This window comes from Pteropus alecto, unplaced genomic scaffold (assembly GCF_000325575.1).
Source record: "Pteropus alecto unplaced genomic scaffold, ASM32557v1 scaffold35, whole genome shotgun sequence".
NCBI lineage: Eukaryota > Metazoa > Chordata > Mammalia > Chiroptera > Pteropodidae > Pteropus > Pteropus alecto.
This window is the reverse complement of record NW_006437828.1, coordinates 1,950,671-1,968,011: the sequence shown is the minus strand read 5'-3', so window position 1 is coordinate 1,968,011 and position 17,341 is coordinate 1,950,671. Positions and strand designations below refer to the sequence as shown.

General features: G+C 38.8%; 1 pseudogene; it reads left to right on the top strand.

Moving 5' to 3' along the window:
- The first annotated feature begins 17,227 nt into the window (after nucleotides 1-17,227).
- Nucleotides 17,228-17,341, top strand: LOC112482188 (annotated as a pseudogene).

Below are 17,341 nucleotides of genomic sequence, written 5' to 3'. Positions count from 1 at the left end.
GAAACTAAGTAGGATGAACTAAGATGACAGCTTAAGTATCAACTATGATTCTAGTCAGTGACTAAAGAAATAATCTTATGATGCAGAAGAAAAAAATTAGAATTCAGAATAAGGAAAAATTTACATTTAATGAATTGCATTAACATTAGAACATATACTGTGAAAGGCTAAAGAATATTCTCTCGAGACTTTTGAAAACTCTAGTTTATAGAATTTCATCTTTTGTGATTTTCTGAATTTTTTCCGAATATAGAATCTTACATTAAATCCTTCTAAACTCTTTTATGGTATCTGATCTACATAAATCATAGCATTGCTTTGGAAACATCACACCAGGGGACTTCTAAGGGAATATTTAATTTCTGTATAATATAGATCAATTTTATTAATAGAGGCAGTTGGCTACATAATCATATGCCCAAATTTTGCATCTCTTGGCTCTCATTGAAAGAACAGGCAGTTAGAAATAGGAATCAGAAAGCAATCTAGAACACTGTTATGATTATGACCATTACCTAAACTGTGTCACTTACGGTATAAGCATACCAAATTCAGAAACATTATTCAAAGATGTATTCACGGTATAAGAAAACATGTCTACCTGCAAAACAGACATTACATTCATGCTGCCTCTTGTAAAAATCCAATGATTAAAACTAATTTCTTTTTGCCCTTCTAGCTTCCCGATACTTCAGTGTTTTGATAACCTTTTTCTCTCTCTCCCCCAATCTCTCTCTCTCTCTCTCCCCCAATCTCTGTCTCAATCTCTCACTCTCCCAATCTCTCTCCCTCTCTCTTTCCTGAAACCTGAACTAGTCTCATTGAAAGCATATTTTATTTCTCACCAAAATAATGATCTTAGAGCTCAGACGGGACTTCCTGTTTCAACTCCCATGCCGATCACCTCTTTCACCATGTACACAACAGCACCGGTTCCCCTGGGGCTGTTTCCCCACCTGCCCCGCTATTCTGCTCTTCTCCTCTAAGGACTTTTAAGGGCATATGGAACAAATTACATGCTTTCATAATGGGTTCATTTATCTGCCCCTTGTGGATAAAATTGCATAGATAAATGATCATTCCCTTTCTGTTCAAAAAATATTCTCATTAAAATTCCTATGTTGGAGAGAAAAGCTCTTGTCCAAAACATTTTTTAATTCTCATATAAAATACTGGTGAATTTGTGAATTTAACACTAGAGTCAAAAAAATATATCGTGCTTTTTCTAAACCTAGATCTTGAGCCTTCTCAAAAAAATAAAAGGTATCATTGTTTATATAAGACACTGGTTCCTCAGTGTTCTTCAATAAACATTTACTAATTGACCAAGCACTGTTTACACCTACTAGGTTTAGGACAGGATTGGTTCAAATATTGGTTCTGCCACTTCCTAACTATATAAACTGACAGCCCTTCATCTATTTCTTCATGTTTAATAGAAATAATTTTAATTATGTTTCAGGATGACTACAAAGGTTAAAGATAAATCAGATTACTATGGTGTCTTACACACAGCAGATATACAATGAATGGCTGCTTTTATGTTTTTAATCTAATTAAGGCCAAAGAAGAGTCCAAAAGTGGCAGTGGATTCTGCACAGACAATATGAAAGTTGGGATTGAATGAGTCTCTGCCATCTTCCATTCTTGTGGACCTGCTTTGTGTCTCCAAGGCTTCTACAGTGATCAGGTGGTTTCAAGAGTACAGGATCCCAAACCCCACAGTTCTTCCATCAGAGAATCTCAAGATTTATTTATTTGGTGCACTGGGCTTTCAAATAAAATTTTATTTGATAATAAGTTTCTTTTAATTGAATAATCTTGGAAGCTATGTCCAACATCCAAAACTCAAACAGATTTTTAAAAATATTGTAAGAGTTAAAATACTAAAAGATAAAAAAAAAACACCGTATATAAAAAATTTCATCAAGTTCAGAGATCTCTAACATTAGAAAGAAAAACCTTCTGTATATTTTTAAGAGTTAAAGAGATATAAAATTCAATCAAGAGGTGTAGCCATCTGAGAGAGACCTATAGAATAATTTGACTTGTGGAATATATGATTAGCTGTGGCTATAAGTTTTAAAGTCCGTGACGCATGCAATTAATGGGTCAGTCCATTCTACCCACATCGCAGACAAAGCATCAGTTTCCTCCTGACCAGAACTTATAATCATTAATAACTTCAGCAAACAAAAGAGACAACCAAAAATATCATTCTTGAGAAAGCACCCCTAAAAATGTTTGAGGCAAAATTTCATCACCCAAAGAAAACACTGTTTAAGCTATGGATATTTAGAATTGAATATAGGATATTTAAGACAATCATTCACTCATTCATTCACTCATTGAAAAGTATCTATTGGTTATGTGCTAGGAGCCAGGGAACTGTGTATACATCAATTAGCAGAACAGAAAATGTCTCTACCTTCGTAACTTTGTCTTCTAGTCAGGGAATAAATACAATAAACATAATAAATGAGTAGAATTGATTACTCCAGTGCCCTGTTTACATTTTCTCTGCCTTTATTAGTTGAAAGCTATGGAAGGAAGGAAGGAAGGAAGGAAGGAAGGAAGGAAGGAAGGAAGGAAGGAAAGGAAAGGAAAGGAAAGGAAAGGAAAGGAAAGGAAAAGAAAAGAAAGCAGAAAGAGAAAGAAGAAAAGAAGAGAAAGGAAGGGAAGAGAAGGGAAAAGAAGGGAAGAAAGAAAAGAAATAGAAGAAAAAGAAGAAAAGAAAAGAAAAAAAAAAGAAAAGAAGAGAATGAATACTATTAAACTGTGAGCGACTACACCTCACTGCCTGAACGCCGGTAGCACACTCTTCCCTCACTCAATGAAAGGCAGAAGTGAATGTTGAAGTCCTAAAAAAAGCCCTCAACTAACGAAAGGAGAGGTGCTGATAGCTTACTCACTTCTTGGTGGGAAGCAATTGAATGTTAGCTGTCCACTGAGAAAATCTGCTTAATAATTTACCTCTCTCTGACTCACTATCTCACTCATCTACCTGTGTTTCTTGGGGTCAAAATTGACTACTTTTACTCAAATTTTGTCTCAGGATCTCATTCTAATAGAACTTGTCTGCTCCTGGGCAGTAAGTACACTATGCAGTATGTTAAAAAGTGATATGATACGTGCTATTGAAAAATACAGAGCACATTAAGAAGGATCTGGATTAGATGGCAAGGGACAAGGTGATAAAATACATTTGAACAAAGACTTGAAGGAGAGAAAAGGATAAGCGATGGGTACGTAGGGGAGAAAGCTAATGCAGAGACTCAGAAGCAGGAGTAGGCCCGGTACATGCAGGCCTTAGGAGGAGACCTGTGTGACTCTAACGGAGTGTGTGAATAGAGTGTATAAAGGGGTGAGTAATCGTGTGTGTGAAGTAGAACAAGGGACGTGAGAGAGGCAACAGTTGTAGGGAGGTATTAAAGATTTCATAAAGTCTTATAAAGACTTTGGATGTTCGCCTAAACAAACGAGCGACACAGAAGGATTTGCACAGATGAATGACAGAATCCGACATGTTGTAAAAGCTTCTCTTTTAGTTGCTGTGTTGAGAAAAGACTGTAGGAGGTCAAAAATAAAAGCAGAGAAAGCAGTTGGACATCTAATACAAAAACACATGCAAGAGTCCGTCAGTGGATGAATGGATAAACAAACGGCAGTGTTTACATGCAATGGAATATAATTCGGCCATAAAAAGTCACGAAGTTCTGATATATGCTACAACGTAAATGAACCTCGAAAATATTATGCAAAATGAACAAAGCCAAACACAAAAGTTTACATATTGTATGATTCCATGGATATGAGTTATACAGAATAGACAAATTCATAAAGACAGAAAGCTGCTTAGTGGTTTCCAGGGGCTGAATGAAAGATAATTTGGGAAGTAACTTCTTAATGGTATGAGGCTTTACTTTGAAATCATGAAAATATTTTGGAACTAGACAGAGATGGTGACTGCACAACACTGTGTATATGTTAAATGCCACTGATTTACTTTAAAATGGTTAATTTTATATTATGTGAATTTAACCTGGATATTTTTTAACCTAAACATACACGCACACACGCACACACGCACGCACGCATGCACGCACGAGGTGGTAATGGTTTGGTCCAAAGGGCTAGTGATGAAGGTTATAAGAGTGGTAAGATTCTGGACATATTTTGTAAGTAAAGAGGATTTTAGGACCAGATGACAATGTGAAGAATCAAATGTTTCTCCAAAGCAACTGTAAGAATGAAATTGCCATTTACAGGTACGGGAAGATTGCAATTGAAGCATATTTAGAGTAAATGATCAAGGGTTCAGTTTTGAATATCTTACGTTTGAGATGTCTATTAGTCAAGTGGAGTAGTTTGAGATGTCCAGCATCAAAGGCAAAGATTTAGGCTAGAATCACACCCATGGTATTATTATTTTTGTATCAGTGAATCCGTGAATATTTGGAATTTTAAATATGTGTTGAGTTCCAGAGATTTTCTGCTTATCAGATTAACACATCAATCTTATAATTCTGAGTTAAATATACTGGCAGTTTTAAGTAGAAATTTTAGCTTTTATACAGTATCAGATCGTTTAAAAGAACTTAGTTTCCATATTTATAATTTTATTCGATTTATAAGAAAATGATTAAACTATTGAGACTTGTGAATCATATCACTGACACAGTTAAAAAGAAAATATTAAATCTATGAAGTTCTGAAAATTTAAAGGTATATACACTTGCAAACAGACCCAAATGTTAATCAAAGGCCCTAATGAGTTTGTAGACTTACAAACACATAATAAATTTTGTAAAATGAACCAAGAATCTTAAGGAAAAATGAGGTTTTTACATCCTTAACTTTAATCAATTGACTATTCTTCTTTAAAATCAAGATAACTACTAAATGGTCCTTCTACACACAATACTGCTCCCAAGGGTATCAACAAACTTATAGTCAATAGCTTGCTCTGATGAAAAATGAAGAAACTGAAAGTCTGCTGTCTAGTCAACCATATTTCTAAAGACCAGAGAAATTAAATTGGTACTTAAAATTTTAAAGCCTCAATTTTCAGATATGTTCTGGTATTGTTCATGCCTAAAGAGAGCTATGGCTTAATTGTGAGTTATTTTGGAAGTCTTGGAATTCTGTGTTGCATTTCAAGTTATTTAGGAAAGTGTTTGAGGCCCATCTTGTTAAGGTACTTGATGCCTTTTATGATCACTGCTGTTGTTTTAAGTATTCAGCACAACGTGTACAAGAAACCAATCAAATGTACTTTCTATGACAGGACACTGCTCCTTAGGGGAGAATAGAGTTGCCCAGTGTGTCCTGCTATTGTCAGAGAACAAACAGAAGAAGTTACATCTGGAGGCATGAAAAAGACTACATTCGTTTTTTCCTAGACCATTACTATAGCTGGATAGAAATCACGGCAGAAGTTTAAAATATTAAGAAAAATTGGGAGAAACATATAAAACTGTGCTAATTAAAACTTTTAGAAATGTGTCTACAAGTCATACCGAGCTCTATTTGGATTGGAGCTATTTCTAAGTTATAACCAACTCTTAATATGATGAGTTTCATTGTGTTCATTTTTTTAAAGACTTGTTTTAATGGTTAAAGGCATCTGAAATTTTGACGTGCTCCAATAAGTAGAATTAATTTAGGTGGATTTGATCGTGGATTATTTATGAGGCTGGATGGAGGTGGAATAAGGTGTAGTGACATTAGAGTAAAAAATTAGTTTGAGTAGCTGAAATTTCCAGCCAAGTTTTCTATATTAGTTTAATTCACTGGAAAATTCCTCATACCCTTCTGAATTTTATTTTTTGAGGACAAATAATTACCTCCTAGATAGATATCACTGCTCCAATTTTACAGGTAGGAAAATTAAGGGCCAGAAAATTTGAATTGTCTAAAGTCATGCAATAAAGCAAGACAAAGCCATGACGTGAACCAGTCTATTCAGTGCCAAACCCTTAGTGTTTGAATGCAACGTTCTCTGAAAGCAAAAGGGCAAATAAGGTAATGTCCCCAAGTCCTTCCCTAAGACACCAATCTATGGGGATATTACTTATCTACATCCAAAATGTTCTGACACAAATCACTTACCGTATCTTCTAAATGATGCTAAACTCAAGCAAACATTTAACATTATGAAACCTGTCTTAATTTTTTCTTTTAAACTCAATTTATTTACTGCTATAAAAGCCTAACATGTATTCAAACATCATATTAAGTTTTAAAATCAAACATACATGAAATATTACCAAAGAGATGGATAGTGATACATTTTTTTTATTAAATGAATGACCTTCAGCATATGATTCACATTTGCACCAAATTCTGATTTTATGGGGGAAAAAGTCTTGTTTTCTATAATGACCAAGAAATAGGACTATCGATATCCCTTGTAAGGGCTCCTTGATGCCAGAGCACATGAGCATGAAAAAGTAATAAAAGAGAGCTCACGAAGATCTAAAAAGTTTATGGAAAGAACGACTACTTCATAATGAGAGTTTCCAGACCACAAAGTAGAAAGAAGAAATCTGACTATAAATCTATATTCAGAGTACAGCAGGGGAAATAGGATATGAGGTCATTTTTGCCTTACTTTTGAGCAACACAGAACTTCTGAACGGAGATGGAAGCTATTCAATAACATTTATTGCAAGGCCTAGTTCAGTGCCTTCCACGGGTGGGCAGTCAATAAATCTTATCTGGAGATGATATTTATGCAATGATAATCAGTCTACCACGGCACAGCAATTTTGGGGGAGAATATTGTCTGCAGTGAGGTTAAGCCTTGTGAACTAAAATGATAAAAAGTCAGAGCAAAGACCAGATGTGAAAAGTATTCAAAAAAGAAATTAAGGTTTAGCTAATATTTGCATAAGCACTAGCAGTTACATTATAGAAAAATGCACTTTCAAAAAAAAAATTGAAACACGTTTTAGTAAGCAAAGGGAAAGCATTAAAATTCTACATGATCCTCCCCTCTATCTTCGCCAATCGACACACATTTATTTACTCAAACGGTGAAGACGAAGATGAAGAAGAAATCTGACCTCTGTTTCAGGGCAGGGTAGGATCGATCACACACCACAAAGTTCTTTTACCTTTGCTTCTTGAGTCCATGTACACTAAATTAACAAATCATAAGCACTACCCCTGGAGGTGTGCCACAGAACAAAATCGAACTAAGTAATTTTATACAATGATTTAATGGTTTGGTTGAACTATATAAGATGATTTTACATAAAAATGCTTAGGTTGGTTTTGAGTTGAGAATCTTTATTTTTCTGGAAGAAATTAAAATTCCATATCTTAACACACACACACACACACACACACACACACCAGGGCACTCTCAGTAGACATTCAGGTTGATGACATATGAGCTGGTCTTGGGTCTAGGGGAAAAAAAAAAGGTTGTGCTGATAGCTACTGTAGAAAAAAAATCTATACTTTTCCTTATGCACGGTTTTTCACATAAATTTCGTATGGAATTTTAACAAAAATTTATTCTTTTTTCTATCTTATAAAGAAAACTAGTTTCAGTCATAACTTGTGGAAAGGAATAAAATGAGTAGAAAAGGAAAAACTACTGAAGCTATGACAACATTTCTCTAAAAATGGCATGTAGAATTATTTCACTCCGTTAACCATAAAGTTATCTAACATGTATGTTTTAGAAGTTAACATAGCTTGGACTCAAAAATAATATGGTAAAGTTAAAAATATAAATAAGCTGAATCTGTCACCTGAACAGTCCCAATTTCTCATTTAATGTTTGTATGATCAGTAAGAAAAAACCACATAGCTGACAGGACGCGGCTAGAAATCCAAAAGGGAGAGAAGTAATTTACTGCAGAATTCAGGTTACCCCATCACTAAAATCTTTTCTGTATTAAGGTCTAATTTTAGTTTTCTTAGACTTGCCTATATCCTCTTTACTTTTTCCATTCATAAACCCAGTTTGAAACTCTAAGGCTGGCATCATTCCATTTAAGATTTCAGCAGTCAGCGAGGAAAAGTAACTTTTACCTGATCTTTTCTCAGAGAGAAAGTTGGGAAGAAAAAAAACCCAGGCTGTTCGCTTCGCAGAGACAATGAAACCCAAAATACAATATTTCTTTTTCATAATTGGCAGGGATGTGTAGATGAGTCAGGCAACGGAAGTGTAGGAAGCAAACCGGGCCCCAGGAGCGGCCATAGGCCAAACAAGCAGAAAGGATAAAAATAAGAGCGACTTCCTTTATCTGGAGTTTCTCATTTTACACAAACTACGCTTGGCGTCCAGCTTGATCTCTGACTTCTTTCTGCAGGGAAGTCTATTTTCACAATTTAAACGAACAAAGTTTACAGTAAATCTTTACAAGCGGACCACTGAAACCTCGGCTGCCAGTCAGTTCGAAAACCTAGAAAGAATAAAACCAAAACTTCATGTTGCCTTGAGACCGAGTTCAAATAAATGATGGATTCGTTTTTGTAGAAACATATTGGACTCCACCTAGACACCACATACCACACGCACATACTAATTAGTGAATTCCAGATATGTCACCCTTTTCTTATTAAGCCTGGTAAAAACGCACATGAGTGTGTGAGAGAAAGACAGCAGAAAAAAAAGAACTATAGTAAAACCAACAGAGAGAACCCAAAAGAGATAAAGTTCTTTTTTAGACTTTGTTATGTTCAAGTACTTAATAATTACTAAATAAGAATATACCCCAGTCAGGAAAAAAAAGTTTCATGTTAGGATTGGGAGAAAATTTCTCAGAATAGGACATGTGAGTCCAGTTGAATTCGATTCAGTAAAACAAACATAAATCAAGCAGTGGTCAAATGGAGGATGATCCACTAAAGACAAGGTGTTCAGGATGAACTTATTAAACATCCACTCTTCATACCTTTCACATTTCTAAATATTTAGTGAGCACCTAGAATATTCTAAGTTCAGGCTTTGCTTTCAGTGCGTTCACAGATAACCTCATCTAGGTGGCCAGAGGTCACACATCTGGGAGTCAGGCAACAAAAATCAGAAATATAAGCTAAAGAGAACAAAGAGCAAGATCAGATACCTGGGCCAAGTGATGAAGCCAATGAGAGAATCTGGGCCCTCAGGCCACTGGCTCCACTTAGCTCTGCAGAGAGGTGCTTGATCTAAAGTCAGGAAAGCTGTCACATCACAGACAGGAAAACTAAAGCTGTCCAGAATCGTCTACCCATCGCCCCCACATCGCTTGTCATCACCCTCATCATCACTCCCATCTCTGTACATTTCTGCTCAAACCCCTTATCTCAGTACAAAGACTTCTAAGCTCATTCCTTGTGATCGCCACCTGCCATTTCTCTCCTCTCACTTTTCATCACAGCCAGATGGAACTAATTTCAGATCAGCACACGCAACACGCTCTTTCATGCTTGCATGTTTCTACCAGAGCATCGATTTGATGAGTTTTCATGCACGCTAGGCATTGTGCCAGGTGCTCGATGTGAATTGCTTATATATAATGCCTACAAAGAAGCTACAGTTATTATTACTATTTTACAGACAAGGAAACTGAGGCTTAAAGAGTTAAATAACTTACCCAATAATTCACAGCCACAAGTTGAACTGAGGTCCCAAGGCCTGAAACCTTCCTGCAAAATCTATTTCATCAACCATGCCACCCCCTCCTTTTTAACTAACTCATATGCCAAACTTCCTTACTGCAAAATTTGATTTAGATGTGGTTTCCTATTCTCTCTAAACAGCTTGCCCATTTTCTCTATCATAGCACTTATCACGCTCACCTGTACAGCTTCATTTACTTGATTCCAGTGTTCCTCCAGTATCTGGAATAAGCCCACAAGCCCCTCATACTCCCAGTACTCAGCCCAATGCCTGGTACTTGAATGGTGTTCAATAAAAGTTTGTTAACTCACTCAAGAATAAATAGGTGTCATGTAGCCATGAAATTATGGGCAGTGAAAGGATTAAAATATAAGTCTAACTTCGAACCATTCTTCTTCTAATATACCATACTGGTCCCCAGCTAATCATGGATAAATGTCCTTACTCCACCTATACAGTACAGTCATGTGCCACTTAACCATGGGATTCGTTCTGAGAAATGCGTCATTAGGCAATTTTGTCACTGTGCAAACAATGTTTCGGACTTACACAGATGTGGATGTATTGCCTACTATAATTGTATGTGCTACACTTTTACATGACTGGCACGCTTGTTTACACCAGCATTACCACAACCACATGTGTAACTGTAATATAAATGATGACAATTTTTTTTCTTTTGCGATTCAAGTGCCTGACTTAAGCTTTGATTGCCACGGGATCCACTTCAAAGAGGCACCCATCTCAAGGAAGGCTAAAAAGCACAGTGCCCCCTGCCTTCCACGGGACTAAAGAGTGAGGCCACCTGCCCCCACCCAGGCTCCTTTGTTTTAGATCTTGGTTTATTTCAATAACTGGCCATTTGGATTCCTTGTTTTTTCTCTTCCCACATTTTAAATTCCCGCTCTTAGGTTTAAAATTCACCAGTAAAGAGTGAGACTGTGAAACCCTAGGACTCCACCCGGGATCCCAACTAAAGCAGAACCCTGGCCACGCTCTTTCTCGCCTTCCCTACCTGCGACCTCGCTGTGTGCCTCCTGGCGCATGCCTTGTACGCTGCAGGGCCCGTAAGTAATAAACTCTTCTTTTTTTTCCAAGACTTCCTGATGGTTATTGCTAAAGGGCGACTTGCAATGTAATAAGATCCAGACGGGTCGGTCCACGTGTAACCTTGGTTTGGAGCCAGGAGATGTCTGCGCAAAGCTCACTGGGCCCAGATGAGTGCCGCCAGGCATTTCTAGACGATTGCGCTGCTATCGATAGACTGAAACGGGCACAAAACAGTAATGGGGTGCATTACGACACTATGTTACGACAGCATGTTACCAGGGCTATGACATTACAGCGCAATGATGTCTATAGGGTCACTAGGCGATGGGAATTTTTAGCTCCATTATAATCTTATGGGGCCACCTCTGTATGTGTGGTCCAAATCATCCTTATGAGGTACATGATTCGAAATAAAATTAACTGTTCTGTCATCCTTGAATTAGGATAGTGAGAGAACCAGAATTTAAATCTATTGTTTCTTGTTTCTGGCACACAGTAAGAGCTCAACAAATATATGTCGAAGAAATAAGCCTGATCCTGGAATATAGATAGCCCCTGCCTCCTGTGTTCTTTGCTATTTGTATAGGTTGACACTGAGCATTATATGCTCTAGAACTTTGCTAACTGAAATTGTGATTCATGGATGAGCAAGATCGGTATTTTCAAGAACCTGTTAGAAATGAAGAATCCAGGGTCCCCACCCAGACCTGCTAAGTCAGAATTTGCATTTTATCAAGCCCCCCAAGTGACTAGTGAACATGATAAATTTCGAGAAGCACTACTCTAGAATATGTGGTATATACGAAGATATGGTTCCCACCCAAGGGATTTAAATTTAAATTTTAGAGAAAAATCATCCCTGTTATAAAATGCAGTAGTAGATGGACACCACAAAAACCATATCAATGCAAAGGAAGGACAGTACTGACATAAATTGAAAACCATAAAGAATAAAATAATGCAATATTTCAAGGAACTTGTCCTAGGCAGAGAACACAGAGCCCTCAATAAAGGTGCTGTCTGCACAAGGCTGGTGGTAAGCTCGTTGCCCAGCACAGCTATGTTTAAATCATATGAAGACAGACCTCAGCAAAACCCACGTGGTTGGCTCCATATTGTAACTCACAGAGAAGGTTCGTATAGTGGATAAAGAGGCAGCATCTGGAGCTACAGGTTCAAATCCCAGCTCAATCATTGACAAGCTCAATGATCTTGTGACACTAGATACATTCCTTGAACTTCAGTTTCTCTTTGGAAAATGGGATGATAAAGTACCCAACTTACAGAGATGCAATGAGCTCAAGATGAAACAATCCCTGAAATGCACTTAGCAGAATGTCTAATATAAATAATGGCTCGAGAAAGTAATAATTACATAATCATTCTTGAAATGCATAGGTAGTTGGTTTATTTGGACATGGCTCCCTGACCCTGAGAGGCTTGATTGGTGGCCTAGCTTAACCCAATTTTGTTTCCATTTCCCCATCTCAAAATGTGGCTGCTTGTCTCCAGATTAGGGCCCAGAACTCGGGTGCAGTTGACCATAAACCCCTTAATCTTATACGAAAATGTTGTGAGTAGAAATATATGTGCATATTTATTTGGAAATGTTTATCACTTTTATCTGATTTTCAAAGACATCGTTGGCCTCCAAAAGGTTATTAATCAGTACTCTAAATGAGAGGGTAAGCAGCATGGTTGAGGGCATTCAACAATAGACTCGAATTCCAGTCCGGAGTTCACTAGTTCAATGACTTCTCTGTGGGTGTCTTCTCATCTTTAAAGTGGGGATAATAATGCCACCTTAATAATATTTCCTGTGAGGAACTGCGTAACAGTCAAATGACATGCTGTACGAAATGGTACTCTGTAACCGAGCTTCCAGATGTAGTGACAGAAATTATTATTAGTGACTTCTCAAATGTCTGATCCCACGATAGAACACACCCACTCCCTCCAAGAACCATTTTCTCAAGAACACATACCACTTTGAGAGCTACAAGTGAGGTGAGCTGGGTAGGAGGGTTCAGTGTCCACTGCTCATGCCCCTGCCATGTTGACAAAGATGGAGATGGTTGAGTGTAGCAAGATGGAGGCAGCAGCCGGGAGGATCGGTTACAAAGAAATGTTGCTTGAGCAGTAACAGGTGATGGCGGCAGCTTCTGGCTTGGCTGCTATGGGTTGCTATACTTTGATCTCTAGACAGATGTCTGAGGCAGACATGCCTCGATATGTCTTCCAGTCAGCAGTGTTTTCTCTTCAGCAGCACATTTCCAGGCAGCCTTGCTGTGACATTTCCATTTATCAACAGCAAAAGTGAGTGGAATACAGAATTCAGAAGTCAAAAGATCCTGCTTTTTTAATTAAAAGAGGTCACAACAAAGCAGTATAAAGAGAGGGAAGAAAGACAGTCTCCATGAGTAGATTAGTACATGAGCCTGACTTTGAACCTAGACATTTCCACGCTGTAATCGAGGGGATTGTCAGGAAGCCATGAGTATACAGCTGAGGTGTAAGCGAAAATGAGACTGTGAGGGGTGTGATAACAGTTCTGTATCCACAACACTTTCATCTCATAGTGCACTTGTGCACCAAATGCATTTGCCAGCAGCTTTCCTGCCTTTCAAGTGGGAATCTAGCTGGAAGTCTGAACAAAGAGAGCCATCAAGAATTTAAATTTTTGTAGAAGTCAGCAGGACAAGAGTGGGATAGCCCTGCGCCGAGTTCACAAAGAAAACTTCAGAGTTTTTGTAGGTGTGTTAACGGTCTTCATCCCAACCTTCTAGCCTTTCCCAGGTCGCATTCCTTTCAAATTAAAAAAAATAAAAAATAAAAATAAAAAGGCAGCCTCTCTGTCTTCCCCTTATCGCTTTCAAATCAGAAACAAGGATATTAGATCAGTTCCTGAAGTAGTGACATAGGAAAGCTATTTAAGACTTCAAATTCTTGATTATAGGAAAAAATGGGATGACCCTGGGCATTTCCTGTCTCTGCTTAGACTTGAATCATTGTCCGTGTTAGCCCACGACCATTTAACTGATTTCCCACATCCTTACATTTGTCCACATTTTCCTCTCTTTAAGCTTTACTGCTTGAACGGTGTCAGTAATGAGGGGAAACATATTTGTCTCTCGTGATTGTCAGAGACGACGCACAGGAGCGAAATGAATGTGGGAGGTGCTGTTTCGTTTCTAATTAATGACGGTTTTCAAGTATTTGTTTAAAGAAAACAAGTAGACATTCAAAGGGTTGGGATCTATTGCCCTTTTCAATGCTTACTTTTAAGAAAAAAAGATAAATGTGTATGTAAAGGAAATACTGTGTGCGCAATTCAATGGAAATAATAGGGACAGTTAGAAATAAAATATGAAAAAAAAAAATTAAATCATCCAGGTACCATAAAGCGATGCATAGCTGAAGGTACCTTATTACTTTACATTATACCTTCTCATTCTGAATAACTACTGTTATATAATAGGAATCATTGATGTTTAATAATAGAAATAACCACAGTCAGATGCCAAATCAAGAAGAAAAGATCTGCACTTTGAAAAAAAGAACTCTCTTAATGTACATGCCACATAAATGTTCAGGGTTTGCGCTCTGAAAGGGATCCTGCAGTGGGAAGCTATTGAGAAAAGCAGTTCTGAGCACGGGAAGAGGAGCGGGGCGCAGAGCTAGTTATAACTCTGGCTCTTTCCCAGTGGAAGTAAGTGACACTATGAAAGTGCATCTAGGCCTAGCTCTGTGTGTGAATACCACCACACACTGACACCCTTTCTGGTTGCCTAGTAGCAGCTGGCAGAATTCAATGTGCGGTATGTCCATCCATCAAAAATACCTACCGAAATGTGGAAAGAGAAGAGAGCTCTGTGTAACGCATCTTAGCGGAATTAAAAAAGAAACGAAAACTCGAAGACCTTATGCCTCAAAGACAAAAAGCAAAACAAAAAGAATATTATCTCTACAAGGGAACATAGCAACAAATAGAAGGTATTAATATTATAAAGTTCACCACGTTAATAGGGCAAAGTCAGGAAGTAAAAGGATGCTCAATGATAGTGTTCAGTAAGTACGATGAAAAGAAGGGAATATAATTGTGATGAGGATGTGGATTCAATTATTCATGCCTTACAGAAAGAGGAGATATTTTAGCAGATGAGCAACTGATGGACAAGGTATATGAGAATTCACAGGTGAGTCGAATGTGCTGTTTGGCGACACCCTAGAAGAATGTAATCAGCCGCAAGTAACAGAAAAATGTGATGGGCAGCAATTCAAAGCAGTAAGGATTTCTTTGTCTCACATAATAAAATGTCTGGAGATAGGCAGCTGATGGTTTTAGTTCAGCAGTTTCGAAAGATAAAAGCTGGAATTCCTGTGATTTTCTTGGCCCTTCCTCTTGAATACAACATGGCTGCTGCTCCAGTCACCATAACTTCACTCAAGGCCAAAAAAAAAAAAAAAGGCAAGGAAAGAATAAAAGGAAGACAGAAGATGCAAGGGGAGAAAAGGAGGAATGAGTAGTACTCATGGTATGTGTAGTATATGCCACTTTTATTAGGAAAAATAAAATCCTGCCCCAAGCCCCCATCCCCTCTGCAGGCTTCTACTTGTGTCTCATTGGCCAGAACTATTTCTCATGGCCACACAGGGAGTCTGATAAGGTGAGCCTTGAGCTCTTCCAGTCTCCAGAATGACTGGCAGAAAGAGGTTGGAAATGTCTGCTTCTCTACCAAGGGCCAGTGCCTGCCACAATTGAACAAAGTGAGAGAAAATACAGGTGGTGGAGAAATTAGCTGGAGGGGCCGAAACTATCTGGATGGTATTTTGAAAGATTTGACGAAGCAAACGCACACACAGAGACAAACACAGGATCACAAAAGTAAATTGTGAGTAGAAATAACATCTAGAATATCTCGTTTACAAAAGCGTTCACATCTTTAGAATACACTTTCGCACTTTTGTGCACTGGAAAATTTCCGCCCATGGCAGAAGAGCAGTGATCTCTGCAACAGGATTTGGCAGTGATTTGCCATGCTGCCTCCGAATTCTCCGACGCAGGTTAAGCCAGGAGAGAGAAACCACTTTCACCAGAGCAAAACGGCAAAAACAGGTTATAAGAATAGAATATATTTACTTACAGACTCTCTCACTGAAGTTCCACATTTCACCCTTGCTCTTCTCTGGTTTGTTATCAAACAAGTGACATCTGTTTCATGTAGCACCAAGGCACTCTGACTTGTTTGTGGCTGCTGTATTTATTCGCAGGCACACTCTGCTGGGTCCCCATGTCCTGTTAACCTGGAATGAGATGGGGAATGAAGGGGCTTCTACCCTCTGCTTATTTCATCTCGATAAAGTCTTTCCAAGCTCCCTGCGACCCTGTGATTTGAAGTATTAACTTCCCTGATTTGAAAGGTAGGCGGTCTGAGGATTGGAAAAGTAAAGTAAGATGACTGAGAAGGAGCATGTGAGGGGGGAGCAGAGGGCTGCCTAACCAAGCCCGTCAGACAGCAAGGCCCGTGGTTCTCTTTGGGCACCAACCACCCCAACTCCGGAATCCTGAGGGACTAGCCAAGAACTCCAGCAATGAGCATAATTGCTGACTTACACTAGGCGTTGGCTGAAACCAATTCTATTCTAGCCTCAAAAAAGAGAGTAAAAGCCAATGAAATATTTTCCAGCCTTGAGGACACCAGGTCAGTTGGATTCAAACCATTCTGGTTATCTGAAAGCTTTTTCGTGGATCAGGGAAAGGAAGAAAGCTCTACCTTGGATGAGCCAGGTGTGTTGGGAGGTCCCTAAATACATGGGAGACATGGAGGCAAGAGGATCCTGTGGGAAGAGAGCTTTAAACCGAACAGTCCTGAGTACAACTCCTAGTTCTACCTGCTGCAAGCCACTGTCCCAAGCCTTCTCTCCCTCTTGCGCACAGTAGGGTTGATAAAGTCTACCCAGTCGAGATAATGTGTGAAAAGCACCTCGCAAAGTGGCTGGCACACCTGGCAGTTTTCTATGAAAGAGAGCCAACTTTGGTGGTGCGACCCCAACGTTAGCACCACGGTCTCCCCATGATGACATTCCGTGGGCCCAGGACCTCCCAAGGTGTAAGGGACACAGAGTCAGCAGGACAGGTCACCAGGCCACTGCCATCCCAGAACAGGGCAGCCAGAGCTTGGTGCTGCCTCATAAAAAGCGCATAACCAATGTAGACTCAGGAGTGTCTGAGCACACAGGAATGCAGTGGAGAGAGGGTGTCAAAGATGAGAACGGTTTAGAGAATAGGAATATGAAAGAGAGACCCAAAAGAACATAAAAACAGAGTGGTAAGGGAGGCATTCGGAAAGTCAGAAAAGTCTACGGTCATGCTACCCTGAACATCTGCCTCATAAAAAGCGCATAACCAATGTAGACTCAGGAGTGTCTGAGCACACAGGAATGCAGTGGAGAGAGGGTGTCAAAGATGAGAACGGTTTAGAGAATAGGAATATGAAAGAGAGACCCAAAAGAACATAAAAACAGAGTGGTAAGGGAGGCATTCGGAAAGTCAGAAAAGTCTACGGTCATGCTACCCTGAACATGCGCGATCCCATCTGATCTCGGAAGCTAAGCAGGGTCGGGCCTGGTTAGTACTTGGATGAGAGACCACCTAGGAAGACCAGGTGCTGC